The 15,170-nt window shown below is 47.3% G+C and overlaps 1 long non-coding RNA gene across 1 annotated transcript; it reads left to right on the top strand.

The window, feature by feature from the left end:
* The first annotated feature begins 796 nt into the window (after positions 1 to 796).
* On the top strand, positions 797 to 2,564 carry LOC307081086. The gene is made up of 4 exons (XR_013812123.1): positions 797 to 1,544; positions 1,661 to 1,974; positions 2,060 to 2,194; positions 2,290 to 2,564. It is a non-coding gene; the product is annotated as an uncharacterized lncRNA (long non-coding RNA).
* The last annotated feature ends 12,606 nt before the right edge of the window (positions 2,565 to 15,170 follow it).

The raw sequence follows: 15,170 nt of genomic DNA on the forward strand, positions 1-15,170 counted from the left end.
CTGAGAAACGTGCGTTCTGTGGAGCACGTCCGTTTCAGTTTTTGAGGAGGTCTGCGTAAAAAATTGGAAATATTGACATATACTATATAACTAGAAGGTGCACTGTACTGTCTGCGCACACACTCTCTCTCTCGCCTGAAAAACGTTTACATTTCGTTCTGTGTAGCACGAAAACATCTAAGAAACTCTCCCATTCAGAATGCATTGGTTTACATTTCGTTCTGTGCAGCACGAAAAAAAATCGGACAATCGTGCTCTGGGACACGATTCAATAGATTAACATTTGTGCTCATGAGCACGAAATTGCTTGATACCGGGTTGTGTGTCCAGCATTAGGGTCCCCTCGTCCTGTCACTTGACATAGGACTAGTGTCTACTATCAGATGCTTGACTTTTATCCAAAGAAGCCTGTCACTGGATTATATTCCCCCCTTTTCAGGTATGTATTTTTTAATAATTATAAGTGTTTATGCTCTTAAAGTAACCTATTCGTTTTAATGTGTAAACAAGAGAGATATTTGTAAACTATTAGTTTGAGGTCTAAATGCAGCACAACATAAATTGTACACCAGAAAAAAAGCATATTGTAACTGATATACTAGCGCAGAATTAGAAACCAACATGACTTTTATTAAACCTAAAGGTTTCAAGGATGCCCAATAAAAAAAAGCCAGGGCCATCAGCAGGAACAAAGAGAAATATTTTAATTTATCTATCGAAAAACCAGACACACAAGAAAAGGGCTACAGAACAGCAACAAACAGAACAGGAACCAACAGAACAAGAGACTGAACAGGAACAGATAGAACAGCCACAGACAGAGAATGAAGAACAGCGGTGGCCTGAGCAGGGGTCGAGGAGTAGAGCCATGTGTGGAGCTGCAAAATACAGGTCCATCTTTAAAAGTGAGTGGACCACAACATGGCCATTCATAACAAGAGGGACCCTCAGCACACATTACTGGTGCTCTGTGTGTCGTGTCGAGAACTCATGTTGCCACCAAGGGGTGACTGATGTTGTGCGACACATCAAGAGCAAGAGCCACCAGGACAAGCAGCAGGCACTTCAATCACAGGCAACTTTAGACAGATTTTCAGTGCCCTGTTCCTCTGTTGTGGGTATGGCAGACCAAGAGGCTAAGGTATGCTATGTGTCACTGTCATGGTCTGTCAAGGTTCAAGAGTTTTGTGTACTACTACTGTTCTATCACAATTTATAGTTTTGTCTAATATAATGTCTATTTCAACTCAACTGTGTTCTTTGGGGAGTACTAATAAAAAAAATCTTGCAGACAAGGAGGGCTGAGGTCAAAATAACAGCAACACTAGTGCAGCACAATGTTCCACTAGCTGTTGCAGACCACCTGGGGCCTCTTCTAAAGGAGTGTTTCAAAGACTCAAGAACAGCCCAGGAATACCGGTGTGCCAGGACAAAAATGTCCAGCATAGTAAACGAGGCGCTGGCACCACATTTTATGAGGGAGTTGGTCGATCAAATGAGGGAACAGCCATACACTCTAGTCACAGATGGATCCAATGACACAGGTAGTTCCCAAACTATGATGTTTTTCACCTTAACAATAATCTGGCATTATTTAGTTTTTGTGCATACATGTACATAAGAGGATGGGATGTTTTGCTTAACTATGCTGTCATTGCAGGAGTAGAGAAGATGAACCCCCTGACAGTCAGGATCTTTATGAAAGATAAGGTTGAACACCGCTTCCTGGGGATGTGTACTACTAGCGGAGCAAGGTGTGGGACAGCAGAAGTGATCTTCAGCAAGATCAAGACCACCTTGGAAGAAAAGGCTATTCCCTGGCAGAAGTGTGTTGGTCTTTCTGTGGATGATGCTGCAGTGAACACAGGTTCACAGAACTCCTATTGCAGGTTTCTAAATTTGATCTGGAGGACCTGATAGTGGATGTGTGCTACTGGTTTAAGGGTAGCACCAACCGAAAGGGCTACTTAACAGGTATGCACTTTTGACAGTCCCAATTAAAATATTGAAATACAGAACTTTTGAATTCATATGTTTTATAATTAAATGCCTGTAACAGAATTTTGTGAGCTTCACGAGGCAGAGTATATGGAGATCCTGCAGCATATCTCTGTTCGTTGGTTAAGCCTTGAGCGCTGCGTGACCCGGATTCTGAGGCTGTATGACCCTTTGGCCAGCTACTTCAAATCTGCCAGTATGGTCCCTCATGTCATTTCCCTTATGCATCTACTACTAATACCACAAGTTTGTTAGCTGTACATATTGCCAATTTAGTTTTTTCCATTCAAGATGAAAGTCAGGCGAGGTTCAGGAGACTTCGGGAGGCATTCACTGACCCCATGACAGAGGTGTACCTGCTCTTTTTCCAGGCCACCATACCAACATTCACATCTTTCAACCTTCTACTGCAGAGAGAATGTTCATCAATATTCTTACTACATGATGAGGTACAGAAGCAGAGGATATACTTTTGCTGTTGTTGCTTTTTCTGCTGCAACATGTTTTACTGTTTTACACCTGTAAATGTCTGTGTTGATGTGTAGATGTTGAACTTCATTCGCAAGATGTGCAATAAATTCATGGTACCTAGAGCGCTGATAGGCCACGAACAGCCACATGAGATTTGTTTCAAAGAAAAGGACAACCATTTGCCAGGTCAGTGTTTAATATTCTACTATTATAATTGTAATTATTATTATTTTTATGATAAGCATGACACAGCATATCTGTCAACCTTGATTTGTTGTATCTGTGACAGGAAGAAAGCTGAACATTGGCTTTACCACTAGGGCCAAGCTCCACAGATTGCTTGATGATGGAGACATCACACCTCATGAGGTTGAGAAGTTCCATGAAGCTGCCCTCAGTTTTCTAATCAATGCTGTGGAGTATGCTATGAAGAAGCTGCCTCTGCAAGAGCCACTGCTCAAGCATGCACAATTCATAGATGTCCGGCAAAGGTTGGAATGTGGCATGGAAGATGTCCTGTACTTTGTAGAGAGGTTAGGATTTCTTTCAGCAATCTCTGCTTGTTATCTGAGACTTAATGCCATGAATTCTATAACAAGAATGCCTCTAAGCACATGATCCATCCCTGACTGGCTTTTAAAAAACAATTCTTTGGGTTGATGACATATATCATAAATACATCATATATCAAAAATAAAATACTTGTAACTCTGCTTTAAAATAAGGTTCCCTCACCTGCTCCCCTACCATGGGCCAGAGGAACATGATAAACTTAGTGAAGAGCTCCTGGAATACCAGACTATGGTATTACCACCCCTCCAGGACTCTGGACACGAGACGGAGAACTTCTGGGCTGAGATGGCAACCCGTAAACACAGGGTATGAATGATTCTTGTACACCAATAACATAGTAGAAAATTCAAATTAGAATCATTTGGTATGTATGCATAAAACTAGGTGCATGCATTTGGTTATTGACTAAATTAATTATCCTTTACTCCTCTTACAAAGTAATATTACATATTTTTACATTGTGTTCTTGGTTCCTTCTTCATAGGTGACAGGATTACCTCTTTTCATGAGGCTATCAACAATTGCCAAGCTGGTCCTTGTTTTACCCCACTCCAACGCCGATGCAGAGAGGGTTTTTTCCGTGGTGGGGCTGAATAAAACCAAAACCAGAAACAGCCTGGCTCTGGATGGGACATTATCGTCCATCATGACAATCAAGATGGCTGGCCTGGAGCCCTGCTTCAAGTGGGAGCCCTCCCAGGACATAATCAAGGCCTCAAAAAAGGCAACGTCTAAATACAATCAAGCACACAGCCATCAAGGAATGAGATAAGTAGCTGGAGATGAGTAATCTTTTTTGGTTAGCATATAGTTCTGGGATGGTTAAAAAATGTTTTGGGGTTTTTCATTTTCACTATTATTTTATTGTTTTAACACATACTGTGTACTACATATCTGTTTACTTTGTACTATGTGTTTACTTTTTCCCCAAATAAATATGCACAAAATGGGCCATGCTGTGTCCTGTAGTTCCATTTGTACACCCTGAGTAGTGCCTAAGGCCCATACATTGAGAACCACTGATGTATGGTCAGAGGTATGTGTTTTTTGTGTATGGCAATGGGCCAAACAAAAATTGGCGTGTATATGGCAAAATTTTGGTTGGCCCGACAAAATCTCACTCCAAGGCTTTTGAAAAGTTGGCAGCCCTGATACAGGTGAAACATTAAACCAGGAGACCGCTAAACATTAAATACAATATTAAAAAATGCGGCCGATAAAAGCGTTTAGTCGGCTAACGATTAGCGATTGTTAAAGCAGTTCAGTCTTTTAGGCCAGCCAATAAATGCTGATTCAAATCTGAATCTGTTTGTTTATTTCAAAGTCGAAGTGTGAAGTGACGCAAAGATCATGCTGTAGTGCCGGAGGAAAAGGAGGACGTAGGCAGCGTAATAATAACCGTTTTAATCCAACAACGAAAGAGCAGAACAATCACTCGCAGCGCATGGCTAGAACTGGTGCAACCGCATAACCCGTCCCCCTAGACCCCCGTGACTCATAGCCAGTTCCCTCCCACTCGATCAGTAAGAGGGGAACACGAACCCATAATGTAGTCACTACACCAGCCCCCCCAGTGTTCAGACTGCAGTTCCGCGGGCACCCGCGAAGCAGGGACGCCATGCCGCGTGGTCGGGATCGGGGCGAAGGCCCTGGCGCCGTCCAGCAGGGAGGCGCGCTGAGTGGAGGCGGACCAGGGCTCCGTCGGCTTGGGGATGAAGTCACCAGGGACCCGCAGCGGCTGTCCGAACACCAGCTCAGCCGACGATGACCGGAGGTCCTCCTTGGGCGCCGTCCTGAGCCCCAGCATGACCCACGGCAGTTTGTCGAGCCAGTTGCTGTCCGTGAGGCCGGCCCGAAGGGCGGCCTTCATGGAGCGATGAAAGCGCTCCACAAGTCCGTTAGCCTGTGGGTGGTAGGCGGTAGTGCGGTGGAGCCTGACTCCCAGATTCTCTGCCACCGCCGCCCACAGCCCCGAAGTAAACTGCGGGCCGCGGTCAGAGGAGAGGTCAGCAGGAGTGCCGTAGCGGGAGACCCACACCGCGATGAACGCCCGGGCCAGGTCGGGGGCTGTCGTTGAGGAGAGTGGGACTGCTTCCGGCCAGCGGGTCGTCCTGTCCACCATGGTAAAGAGGTAGGTGAAGCCGTGCGAGGGGGGCAGGGGTCCCACCAGGTCCACGTTGACATGGTCGAACCTCCGCTCGGGCACCGCGAACTGTTCCAGGGGGGCCTTGACATGGCGATGCACCTTGGCGCGTTGACAGGCAGTGCAAGTGTCGACCCAGGACCTCACATCCCTCTTGAGCCCGTGCCAGACGAACTTCGCTGACACCAGCCGTGAGGACGGTTTCCTACCCGGGTGAGATAAGCTGTGCACCGCCTCGAAGACGGGGCGTCTCCAGTTGGCGGGGACTACTGGCCTTGGCTGACCCATGGAAACGTCGCACAGGAGCTTGGCCCCTGTGTCACTGAAGAGCACCTCCTCCAGGCGCAGCCCTGTGTTCGACGACTTTAGAGCTTGGACGGAGGGGTCGGCAGCCTGATCCACAGCCATGCGGGAGTAGTCCAAGTTCAGCTGGACCGCACCGACCACCGCCCTGGAGAGACAATCGGCGACCACGTTGGACTTCCCAGCCACGTGCTGGATGTCTGTGGTGAACTCGGAGATGTAGGAGAGTTGGCGCTGCTGGCGGTCGGACCAAGGCTCTGTGGTTTTGGACATGGCGTGTGTGAGCGGCTTGTGGTCCACGTAGGCCGTAAACTCACCGCCTTCCAGCAAAAAACGGAAGTGTCTGACCGCGAGCCACAACCCGAGGAGCTCCCTGTCGAAGGTGCTGTACTTGCGCTCTCTGGGAGACAGCTGGCGGCTGAAGAATGCGAGTGGCTGCCAGGCATCCCCAACCCACTGCTCGTACACCGCCCCCACGGCAAAGTCCGATGCGTCCGTGGTGAGAGCAGTGGGCGCAGCGGGTGAGGGGTGGGCCAACATGGCCGCGCGGGCCAGGGCCGCCTTGGCGTCCTGGAAGGCCTTGACACGTTCCGCCGTCCAGTCGACCGGTTGTTTCAGAGCCTTGCCCTTCTGGGCCTCGTACAGTGGGTGCAGGATGTGAGCTATGTGGCGGAGGAAGCGATAGTAGAAAGTCACCATCCCGATGAACCCCTTGAGCTCGCTGACTGTGCAGGGGCGCGGGAAGGCTGCAACAGCTTCTACCTTCGAGGGTAGGGGGGTCACACCCTCCGCGGAGACCTGATGCCCGAGAAAGTCAAGGGTGTGTCGTCCGAACTCACACTTCGCCGGATTGACAATCAGCCCATGTTGGCTGAGTCGCGTGAAGAGGGTCCGTAGGTGGGACAGGTGCTCCTCTTCTTTGGTGCTCGCGACGAGGATGTCATCCAAGTAGACGAAGAGGAAGGGCAGGTCCTGGAGCACCGAGTGCATGAGGCGTTGGAAGGTCTGCGCCGCGTTCCTCAGGCCGAAGGGCATCCGCAGAAACTCGAAGAGACCGAAGGGGGTGACGACGGCTGTTTTAGGGACGTCCTCTAGGTGCACCGGCACCTGATGGTACCCCCGTACCAGGTCCACTTTGGAGAAGAAGCGTTTGCCCGCCAGATGCGCTGAAAAGTCCTGGATATGCGGGACTGGGTAGCGGTCAGGCTTGGACGCGTCGTTGAGGCGGCGGTAGTCCCCACATGGGCGCCACCCACCGTCTGGCTTAGGGACGATGTGCAGGGGAGACGCCCAGGGGCTGTTCGAGCGTCGAACAATGCCCACCTGCTCCATGTGCGCGAACTCCGCCCTGGCGACGGACAGCTTCTCCGGGTTGAGGCGCCTGGCCCTGGCGTGGAGGGGAGGCCCATTGGTCTCGATGTGGTGCTCCACACCATGCTTCACCGTGGGAGCGGAGAAGGTGGGCTTAGTGAGGTCAGGGAATTCTGCGAGCAGCCGAAGGTACTGGTCGCCGTCGGCGAGCGTGTTGGACAACCCGCTGTAGATCGCCTCCCCCTGCGTACAGGCGAAGGAAGCGAAAGTCTGCGAGTTGACCAGGCGCCTGTTCCCCACGTCCACCAACAGGTTGTGGGCGCACAGAAAATCAGCGCCCAGGAGGGGAAACGTGACAGCAGCGACGACAAAATCCCAGGTAAAGCGTTGTCCACCGAAGCAAACATCCACCGCTCTAGTGCCATAGGAACGGATAGGCGTGCCGTCCGCACCCACCAACTGCGGATCGTGCTCCCCCTTCGCCACCTCCGATCCCCCTGACGGAATGATGCTCCATTGGGCACCCGTGTCACAAAGGAATCTGCGACCGGAAATGGTGTCTTTTATGAAGAGCAGCCTGTTGGTGACACCAGCGCTCAGGGCTACTACCGAACGCCGGCCCTGCCGTTTCCCGCCGGTCCAAAGGAGCAGGGCGAGCGGCATCGTTTGGCCTTGGCGCCAAAAGTGGCGTGGTAGAAACAATGGCCCGCAGCGTTACCCTGCTGGCCCGAGGGTCCGGCGTCGTCCTTCGCTCTCCTGCGACGGTCCGGCGGTGGAGCAGCCGCGGGAGCCAGCAGGTCCGGGGACCGTTGAGGCATGGCCAAGACGAACCGGTCTGCCTCCCTGGCCAGGGCGCGGGGTCCAACGACGGTGGTGTTAGCAAGCGCCATCCTGACCTGAGCTGGCAGTGCGCGCATAAACAGCTCCGTGAAGAGGATCATGGGGTCTTCTGTACCGAGCAGGTTAAGCATCCTCTCCATACGTGCAGAGGGCCTCTCGTCTCCCAAGTCCGACATGTCAAACAAGCGGCGCACCCTCTCTGCGGTGGACAGCTCAAATGTCTCCAGGAGCAGGGCCTTGAGGCGCTCATACTTGTTTGTCGCCGGGGGGGCGGACAGAAACCCCACCACACGCGCTGCGGTGGAGCTGCCTAACATAGCCACAGCATGGTTGTACCGGTCGTCGTCGTCGGTAACGTCGCTTTTGTAGAAATGTGCCTCTACTATAGTGAACCATGCAGCAGGCGTTGAGTCCCAGAACTCTGGCAGCTTAAGAGTGGGGGTGCGCACGACCTGCGTCACCCTGACAGGAGACGGTGATGTCTGCCGCTTTGAACGTCTTCCTCGGGCGGACATGTTGCAGAATTGCAGTGTTCGCTTGTGCGGTTTTTGTAAACGAATAAATAACAAAAATGAACGTCGGGGTCACCAATGTAGTGCCGGAGGAAAAGGAGGACGTAGGCAGCGTAATAATAACCGTTTTAATCCAACAACGAAAGAGCAGAACAATCACTCGCAGCGCATGGCTAGAACTGGTGCAACCGCATAACCCGTCCCCCTAGACCCCCGTGACTCATAGCCAGTTCCCTCCCACTCGATCAGTAAGAGGGGAACACGAACCCATAATGTAGTCACTACAATGCTGTTACCAAAACTCATTGAAAATATAAGTAAATAAGTATTCACATTTAACCTACCATGAAATCCTGCTGCCAGCCGTTCGTCTGGTCTGACCACAAAGAAATACCCCGAATTTTCCACCACCACCTTGGAACGATGGAATAGCGGGAAAATTAACGAACCAACAGCTGGGTCAAAATAACCCAACAAGATGTGCACCTGCGAATTAGCCCATTACCCTGCCCAAACAACCCAGTGGTGTGTTTGCAGTGCCCCAAACAACCCAGAATTTTGACCCAGCATAAATAACCCAGCAATGTGTTAACAAAAATAACCCAGCACGTTTTACTGTTTATTCCCTACTGCTCACATCCTCCCTAAAATAAAGCTCTACTTCAATTCATCCTCTGTTGTCTGAGTCTGCGCTTGCGGTTCCCCCCTTTTGATCGTAACATATCACAGAGCTCCGGGAGTCCGCAAACGGCATTAATAACTTTATCCTCCATGTTGCCGTTGAATCTGTATACTTCAGGGAGTGAAATCAGCTGTGTGGAATCAACCATTTTGCGCTTTTTGCCAGGGGTGCTAACATAGTAGTCACAGCAGTCTTTTTTGGAATACATTATTGTACCAATTTATTAAACCAATACGCTAAGCTTGCATTTAGATCGATATTCATCATGAAATTCAGTTATGCTATTAAACTTTTTGAACAACAACCAAAAAATACTTAAAAATAAATAATCTAAACTTCCCACGGGCCCCCCTCTGCCTTGGGTCTCCCCAAGCCTTTCCACCTTGCACCCCCATTCCGTCGGCCCTGGCCAGATGTCCATGAGTGATTGGGGTTTAAGGCTCTGCGATGTGATTAGGCCAGACCCTGTCGATTAAGAAAATAAATAAAACAATGGGAAGATCTACCTGTTTTATGGGCCAGCTAGACCAAAGGAAACACCCCAAAAGAATATGCCGGTGTGTGGTCGACCCAAAAGCGATATTGGCCCAGGGAGACCTGGTCTGCCAGAGGCCCGTCCAGCCCTGGTGTTAAGGGTTGTAGCCCCCACCCCACCCTAAAACTCACGCATATTGCATCATCTCCCAATCATCCCCCGCATGTTCCCCAGCAGTGTTGGGAAGTTCGACTCTTTTTACTGAATCGGATCTTTAACTCTTGGTCAGTAAATTGAACGAATCTTTTTTTGAGTCATTTCGTTCATTTCGTTCATTTTTACAGCGGGTGGCGCTGTAGCCCCCTTGTGGGCATTGTAAAAAAGGCTGCGGTTCTTAACGCTTAACACTGAAGGCAACATGGTTTGCTTCAGCTGAGCTGCTGAATACACACAATGTCACAAGCAATTCAAACCATGTGAAAACCTAGGAAAGCAAAAACACCACAATAAAGTGACTTGTGTCCTGTATCCTCATTTTGACAATTAGTAAGACAATTAAGTAAGACAAAAAGTATAAATAAATAAGTTCCTTAAAGTGTTACATGGTGCATTTATTGTGTCTTATTATTATTATTATTATTATTACATTTGTTATTATTATTATTATTATTATTATATTTTATGGCAGAGTATAACACAAAATCAATATGTTGATATAATTTTCAAAAGTATTTATTTATAAACACACTTATAAACCCAATCCAAACCAACAACAATATTGCACAATTAAGTAAAAGTAACACAAGTATATTAAGCAGTTTAAGGCCTGCTCTAAGGCAAGTTGGCATTGAGAAACACAAGCTCGCGGACCTTGGAGGGGCTGAGCCTGTTCCGTCTGTCAGTGATGATCTGCCCAGTCTTTGAGAAAATTCTCTCAGAGGGCACAGATGTGGCCACAATGCACAGTCTTGTCTTCCTCACTTCACACAGACTTTTAAATACTGGAGAGCACATCCTCCACCATGCCAGAGGGTCTGATGTGCGGGGTAGGAGTGGCTCTGCAAGGTAGGCCCGTATCTCCATCATGGCAGCAGTTGAGATGCTTGATGTGGCAGAATTGGATGAAGTGGAAGCGCTGGTGTTTGCTACCCTCTCATCGAAGTCTTCCCAAAACATGGCCCCTGCGCTGGCAGCCGCAGCAGGATCTTGACCCTCCTCCTCCTCCTCCTCACTGTGACCAGGGTGATGGTGTGCTGCAGTAGCTGTAATCCTCTTTACAGCATCATCTGCTGCCTTGTCGTTCACAAAGGCTTGCTTTTTGAACCTTGGGTCCAAACAAGTAGCATCAGCAAGCTTCTCAATTTGCTCCACCTTGCTGAACCTCTTCTGCATCTCTGCCATCAGACAGTCCACCAGTTTTTGAACTGGTTCATGGATGGATGGATTCCTTTGATGGCGGGCAACAATCCTCTGAAGACCCCTTGCCATCAGGATCACTTTGGAGGCAGTCACAAACCTACAGACAGAGTTGAATTATTCAAATGTTGTTCTTAAAAGCAGTTATAACAGTGTACTATTACAAAGTCAATGTCATGCTTCTTTGTTAACAGTAAGGATGCAGTTAAAAATCTATCACTAACTATAATTTTGGTTTAAAATATGAAGTTTGTGCTTATTATGTGCATGTACATTGAGAGCAAAGTTAGATAGGAGTCAAATTCATTTATGTGTACACTGATTCATCCAATAAAAGTGATTTTAATTTAATATAAACATTAATCACTTTATCTACATACCTCTCAGCGCTCACTTCAATGGTAACCTCCTCAAAAGGCTTGATAATGCCCACTGTTTCACGGGCAATTCCCCATTCCTCTGTGGACAGTGTGGATAGCGGTGCATTGATAAGTGCCAGGGTGGAGATGACTGGATCTTTCACTTCAATGAACCTTTGCAGCATGTAGAATGTTGAATTCCACCTTGTAGCTACATCCTGCTTCAAACGCAGTTGCTCCTGGCCCATCTGTTGCTGTGTGGCCTTCAGCTTGTCTGAAGCAACTGTGCTTCTGTGGAAATATTCAACCACAGCTTTTATTTTTTGAATTGTGCCCTGAACCTCCCTAAGTGCAGCTCTAAGAATGAGGTTCAACACATGTGCAAAGCATGGTATGTGGTCCCAGTGCAGGTGATCTCTCAGGGCTGCCACAATGTTGATGGCATTGTCTGTGACACAAGCTACAACTTTGTCTATGACACCCCATTCGGTTGAAACTCTCTTCAGCTCACTTGCCAGGTGAGCTGAAGTGTGTCTGTCTGTCAAGGCAAAACAGTCCAGGAGATGGGAGGTCATAGCAAAATCCTGAATATAGTGGCAGGTCACAGACATGTAACTTGTGGTCGTCACAGATGTCCAGCAGTCTGTTGTGAGACATACAGCAGGAGCACTCTTGATTTTTTCAAATAACTCAGCTCTTAGTTTTCCATACATCTTAGGCAGTAGAGCTTGAGACAGTGTTTTCCTGCTAGGCAGAGTGTATGAAGGGTCCAGGGTCTTTGAAAAATCTTTGAAGCCTTTGTCCTCAACGATGGAGAATGGTTGATAGTCACAAGCTATCATTTTTATCAGTGCTTCATCCAGTTTGGTCTGCCTGAGCGGATCCATTGGCCTTGTTACATAAGTGCCCATCAGTGTTTGTTGAGGCCTCCGTGGCCTAACTGCTGCTTGGGTGGTGGTGGTGGTGGGTGCTGCTGGTGTACTGGATGTTGCAGAAGCTGTAGCCAGTGTTGCAGCAGCAGCGATTGGAGGTCCAGATGAAGTGCTGCTGGTGGAGATATTTGAAGCTGCTGCAGTGGCTCCATCGTCACTCTCTACCCTCACTTGTGCTAACTGCACAGTTGGATGTGCTGCTTTCAGGTGCCTTCTCAAATTCGAAGTGCTTCCTCCTTGCACTGATAAGAGTCTTTTGCAAATATTGCACTTGGCTTTGGTGGCTGAAATTTCACCAAAGTGGTTCGAAATGTCACTTATTTTCCTTCCAATCATTTTCCTGACCTGCTCAGACCTCTGTTGTTTGTGTTCTGATTAAACCTGACACCTAATGTAAATGTATGGGGATGAGTGAGGGATGGGTCACTGCCCCCGCATGGAGCCTTGGATGACGGGAGCACTCAATTTGTGGGACAGGATCTCATCACTCCTAGTAGCCCAGTCTGTGCAACATTAAATTGTGACGAGGTGAAAAGCTGTCTCACGAGAGTCAAACAATTGACACTTTTCACACCCTTTCATGCCCAACATCAATTAGCTCAGGCAGTGGAAAAGAAATATATAAATAATAACGTCAACTCGCGACGTAAATCAGATTTTGCCTAGCCTATGCCGTGCGAACAGCGATACCGGCATATGCCGTGACTGTAACCAAGTGAACCCCGTCTTGCGCTGTTAAAGTGTGAACGCTGACAGTGTGTGACAGTGGTCTTTAAACCGAGATGCAAACCTGGTCTGTGTGAGCTGCACTTTATCAGAGGCTCTGAAGTTAACATTTATGGAGGATTTGTCGTGCTTTTTCACCTCCTTTCCTCATCCGATCCTAAATGGTTGTGTCTGTCACCGCAGCAGTAGGGCAGGGTAGGGGAGAGCCGGGTCGATTATTTGAAACACGGGACGATTGAAACACAGTTTTCCACGAAAACCACGCATGGCTTTTACGTCGTCACTACGTTCAGCACGCAAGACTGACCAACCCCGGGAAATTTACGTCCCACCGTTCAAATGTTATCCCCCGAACCTGTTTTCGAGAGCGCTAAGTAAAATCCTTCCTGCGGTAGTGTTTTTGTAATAGATAGTTGTGTTTTTTGTTTCATGCCATAATAATATGACTATACAACAGATGAAAAAGACGTTTAACTGAAAAGTGTTTCAATCGACCCGGCTCTATTAGTATAGCGCAGGTAGACTTAAAAAAAATAATTCTGATTATATTGTAGCGACCCTGGGACATTTAAATAGTTTGTGTGTTATGTGTTGCATTGTATTTCGTTGTCCGTTATGCAAGTTGTTCTATGCGCTTGTATTGCAATGTTGTTCTTGTCAATCAGTGTGGGGGCGAATCATTAGGTCAGCTGGGGGAGGGGCCTTGGAAGAACTGGAGGGTGGGGCCTGGCACGTGCGGCTGACCGTGCGGCGGGTTGGGGAGTACGGGTTTTTGCTTCGTGTGGGATTTTCGCCGTGGTTTACGTGTTTCAGTGACCTAGTTTGGTGCCATTAAAAAGTTCGTTCCAATACCGATGACTGGACATCGTTATGTCAGCGAGGTCATTACAATATGTTTACTTTTTCTCCCGACATGTCAGAGAACACAGATGTGCAGAAAGTAAAGAAAAATATGAGCAAAAACGCATTGTAGACGAAGTACATGAGCAATTAAAGTTCAGAAGTTTAACTATATATATAATATAATTCAAATTAAAAAGATTACAAGAACTGAAGGCCACTGATTAATTATGATTTCATGAATGAATAATGCATTATGATATTTTATTATTCTATGGTAGAGTATAACACAAAATCAACACGTTGATATAATTTTCGAAAGTATTTATTTACAAACACACTTTACATTATATAATCAATAACACTATACACATCTACAAGAACCGAAGACCACTAATTAATTATGATTTCATGAATAAATAATGTATGTCGGGTTTCACGTGACAAATGAATGAACGTCACAAATCAGATATCATTCATTTCCTTGTTCGTAGCTGGCCTACAGCTGTCACGTGACAAATGAACGAGAGACCGATCCATATGAACGAATCGTATGAACGAATCGTACGAACGAACCGTATGAACGATCCGTATGAACGAACTGTATGAACGATCCGTATGAACGAACCGTATGAACGAACCGTATGAACGATCCGTATGAACGATCCGTATGGCTGTCACGTGACAAATGAACGAGGACCTGAGTGAGTCGTGAACGAATCATTTCTGCTTCCTCTCCTACTGACTGAGCTTATGCAGCTGCCTGCCATGTGGCGAGGTAAGGTACTGCATCAAAATGAACGAATCACTCACTGAGATGACTCATGACTCCCGAGTCATATGAAAGATTCGTTCATATTGAACGAATCCTTCACGAACGACACATCACTATTCCCCAGCTACAATGTTCATGGCATGCCCCACAAACCGTTTCAGTTCCGTCTGCACTACTGACGATTTGGCCTTTCTTTCTTTTCAGACTGACCAGACTGAAAACGCTGTCTGCGGCGATCATTGCTTTGCAACTTCTCTGTGAGGTTTTCAGATGAAAACTTCACAGAGAAGTGGTTTTCATCGCGTGGGCAGCACACGTTATTTCCCTAAAAATTATTTCCCCAGCAACCGTAACAATGTATTTGTTTTTCACAAATGCATGTGCTGGGAATTCAGGGGATTTCAGGCAGAGAAAACCGCTTCTCTTTGGGATTTGTTTCCTTAATTTGATAAACACACTAACATTGGAGCCTTAAATATGGGGGGCCGTTATTAATTATTAATACAACATTGTGAACACAAGGGTTTCATGGAAGATTGAAATAGGTTTTCAACAGGTTCTACAGTAGTGGTTCTCCAACTCGGTGTCTCCTTATATGCATATGGGGTCGCAGGAGATTTCTGATATTAGATAGAGACATTAAATGATCCATTTTTGTAAACACACATCATTTTAAACACTTTAAAATTATGTAAAACGTTGTGACTCAGAATGATGATTTACGTGCCAAAAAGTTCTTGTGCTTACTTATGCTAAGAAGTGAAACCTTTGTTCTGTATTCTGTAAATGAACCTTGGACATTAAACGCATAATG

The sequence above is a fragment of the Pollachius pollachius genome, assembly GCF_949987615.1.
Source record: "Pollachius pollachius genome assembly, chromosome: 1".
Lineage (NCBI taxonomy): Eukaryota > Metazoa > Chordata > Actinopteri > Gadiformes > Gadidae > Pollachius > Pollachius pollachius.